At 49.6% G+C, this 3761-nt stretch overlaps 1 non-coding gene and 2 pseudogenes across 1 annotated transcript; all 3 read right to left on the bottom strand.

Moving 5' to 3' along the window:
- Positions 1-268: 268 nt before the first annotated feature.
- On the bottom strand, positions 269-459 carry LOC119957657. The gene has a single exon (XR_005458884.1). It is a non-coding gene; the product is annotated as a U2 spliceosomal RNA (small nuclear RNA).
- Positions 460-1245: 786 nt separating this feature from the next.
- Positions 1246-1414, bottom strand: LOC119957586 (annotated as a pseudogene).
- A 783-nt stretch (positions 1415-2197) lies between these two features.
- On the bottom strand, positions 2198-2370 carry LOC119957606 (annotated as a pseudogene).
- Between the last annotated feature and the right edge of the window lie 1391 nt (positions 2371-3761).

Below are 3761 nucleotides of genomic sequence, written 5' to 3'. Positions count from 1 at the left end.
GCATCCTGGAGTGAAGGTGAGTGGCCTGTAAAAACCAGCAGGAAAACTGTGTGGCATATGAGCAGAAAACGGAGCCGGTGTGCCGCAAGCCTGCAAGCCCATTGGCTCGCAACTTTAGTACGCGACTTGTGCCAGCAGAAAATCTATCAGTGATTTGGAGCCTGAAAGTCCTTAGATTGGTCAGGATGAGAGAACTTGAGATGAGTGAAAAGGAGAAGGTTATTTATGCGCCATGATCTGCTTTTGCACGTTTTGCTCCCCAAAACGGGGTGAGGGCACCATTCCTGGAAGCATTGCAATACCAGATTGATGCTTGGAGCGGAAGGAGCAAGCCCCTGGACCATCTCCCAGTCCCAAAAATCAATTTAATATTTCGTCCTTAGATTGTGGACATATCAGATATTAAACTTATAAGAACAAATACTACACTTGATCTGAGCCAAAAGGCCGAAAAGCGATAGCCCATATTTGCCGCCTATGGCTCTGGTCCTCCTCGTCCACCGACATTCTGCTGCACCTTGCTGCGCTCGACTGTGCTTTGGAACTTTTAGTCTACGGTGACGGTTGGTCAATTGGCCTGCAGTTTGGCCGAGAACGGTGCAGTCTGTGCGTGCAGTACCAGAAAATCCCAACAGGTGGTCGTCGTCTGACCCGCCTGCCCCAGTACACACCAGAAGAAAGGAAGACGCAGCGCTGGCCCTGTGGCACCCAACCCAGGGAATCGAAGAAACCTCCAGCTTTGCCGAGCAAAATGCAATCTGTGCCCACAGCATGTAATGGCGAAATGGAACAGGGGGCAATGTCCAGTCTCCCCGAGCTCCACCCTGGTGTTTTTGCCTTGGCGTCAGGAGGATGAAAAGAGAGGCCGTGAAGGCATACATCCATCCAAACCTGTGAGCCATTCAGTCTGACGCCACACTTTCCTGTTGTGCCGGATGAAGAGCTGTGGAAAAGTAAGTGAAGAGAACTCAAATCGGCATCCTGGAGAGAAGGTGAGTGGCCTGTAAAAACCAGCAGGAAAACTGTGTGGCATTTGAGCAGAAAACGGAGCCGGTGTGCAGCAAGCCTGCAAGCCCATTGTCTCGCAACATTAGTACGCCCGTTGCTGCCAGCAGAAAATCTAGCAGTGATTTGGAGCCTTAAAGTCCTTAGATTGGTCAGGATGAGAGAACTTGAGATGAGTAAAAAGGAGAAGGCTATTTATGCGCCATGATCTGCTTTTGCACGTTTTGCTCCCCAAAACGGGATGAGGACCCCATTCCGGGAAGCACTGCAAGACCAGGTTGATGCTTGGACCATCTCCAAGTCCCAAAAACCAATAAAATATTTCGTCCCTAGATTGGGGACATATCAGATATTAAACTGATAAGAACAGATAGTACACTTGATCTGAGCCAAAAGGCCGAGAAACGATAGCCCATATTTGCCGCCAATGGCTCTGGTCCTCCTCGTCCACTGACATTCTGCTGCACCTTGCTGCGCTCGACTGTGCATTGGAACTTTTAGTCTACGGTGACGGTTGGTCAATAGTCCTGCAGTTTGGCCGAGCACTGTGGAGTCTATGCGTGCAGTACCAGAAAATCCCAACAGGTGATCGTCGTCTAACCCGCCTGCCCCAGTACTCACCAGAAGAAAGGAAGACGCAGCGATGGCCCTGTGGCACCCAACCCAGGGAATCGAAGAAACCTCCAGCTTTGCCGAGCAAAATGCAATCTGTGCACACAGCATGTAGTGGCGAAATGGAACAGGGGGCAATGTTTAGGCTCCCCGAGCTCCACCCTGGTGTTTTGGCCGTGGCGTCAGGAGGATGAAAAGAGACGCTGTGAAGGTAACATCCATCCAAATCTGTGAGCCATTCAGTCTGACGCCACACTTTCCTGTTGTGCCGGATGAAGAGCTGTGGAAAAGGAAGTGAAGAGAATTCCAGTCGACATCCTGGAGTAAAGGTTAGTGGCCTGAAATACCAGCAGGAAAACTGTGTGGCATATGAGCAGAAAACGGAGCCGGTTTGCCGCAAGTCTGCAAGCCCATTTGCTCGCAACTTTAGTACGCGAGTTGCTGCCAGCAGAAAATCTAGCAGTTCTTTGGAGTCTGAAAGTCCTTAGATTGGTCAGGATGAGAGAACTTGACATAAGTGAAATGGAGAATGCTATTTATGCGCCATATCTACTTTGGCACGTTTTGCTCCCCAAAACGGTGTGAGGGCACAATTCTTGAAAGCACTGCAGGACCAGGTGGATGCTTGTAGCGGAAGGGGCAAGCCCCTGGACCACCTCCGAGTCCCAAAAATGAATTTAATATTTCGTTCCTAGATAGGGTATATATCAGATATTAAACTGATCAGAACAGATTTTATTTTCCAAAAAATATACTTTATTCATAAAATTTATCATAAACTTTACAGAACATTTCAAATTGTCTTGACTGTGCATTTCCATCCGAGTTACATTCATTTGTCTTTCTTCAATTCAATTGGGATAACGTTACACACGTATCCTACAGTAAGTTACAGTTCTTTCTTAAATATTTACATTGTTTTGCTTCTTTCATACATTGCGGTATTGAAAACCCGGGCCGAGGGGGTTTACACTGTTATCGAACCCTCGGTGTACATTTGTTAATAAGAGTTTACACTGTGGTCTTTCCCCATTGCGCCTTGGCGGCAGCTGCCCCATGCTTGAGTGCGTCCCTCAGCCAGTAGTCCTGGACTTGGAGTGTGCCAGTCTGCAACACTGGGTCGAGGACAGTTCTTTGCACTGGAAGATCAGCAAGTTTCGGGCAGACCAAAGAGCGTCTTTCATCGAGTTGATGACCTTCCAGCAGCAGTTGATATTTGTTTCGGTATGTTTCCCTCGAAACAGCCCATAGAGCACAGAGTCCTGTGTTACAGAGCTGCTCGGGATGAATCTTGCCAGGTACCCCTGCACCTCACTCCAGACCTGCTTTGCAAAGGCACATTCCACAAGGAGGTGTGTCATTTCCCCCACATTAACTCCGAGGGCAGCGTGCATTGATGCTGAGCCTTCGGGTGTACATGAAGAATCCGACAGGGAGGGCCCTTCTCACCACCAGCCAAGCTTGGTCTTGTTGCTTGTTTGAAAGTTCTGTTGATGAGGCATTCTGCCAGATGGCTCTGACAGTCTGCTCAGGGAACCATCCAACGTCCTCCACAGTCTCCTTTTCTCTGAGGGTGTCGAGAACATTACGTTCTGACCACTGCCTCATTGCTTTGTGGTCAAAGGTGTTTTTCTTCAAAAATTTTTCCACGAAGGATAGGTGTTTCGGCACGGTCCAACTGCTTGGAGCGTTCCGCGGCAATGAGGCCAGGCGCATCCTACGTAACACCGGGGACAGGTAGAACCTCAGTATGTAGTGACACTTGGTGTTTGCATACCCGGGGTCTACGCACTGCTTGATGCAGTTGCACACAAAGGTGGACATCAGGATGAGGGCGGCGTTGGGTACGTTCCTCCCTCCTATATCTAGAGGCTTGTACATTATGTCTCTTCGGACCCGGTCCATCTTGGAACTCCAAATGGATTTGAAGACGGCCCAGGTGAGTGCTACGGCGTGGGTCCGAGTGATGGGCCAGACCTGCGCCACGTACAGTAACACCGAGAGTACCTCACAACTGATGACCAGTGTTTTGCCCGCAATGGAGAGGGAGCGTTGCTCCCGCCAGCCCAGTTTCTGTTTTGCTTTAGCAATTCGTTCCTCTCAGTTTTTGGTGCACGCCCCAGGCCTCCGAACCATATCCCCAG

Source organism: Scyliorhinus canicula, chromosome 26 (genome assembly GCF_902713615.1).
Source record: "Scyliorhinus canicula chromosome 26, sScyCan1.1, whole genome shotgun sequence".
In the NCBI taxonomy this organism is placed as follows: Eukaryota; Metazoa; Chordata; class Chondrichthyes; order Carcharhiniformes; family Scyliorhinidae; genus Scyliorhinus; species Scyliorhinus canicula.
The sequence above is the reverse complement of the archived record's forward strand: the minus strand, read 5'-3'. Positions and strand labels throughout refer to the sequence as shown.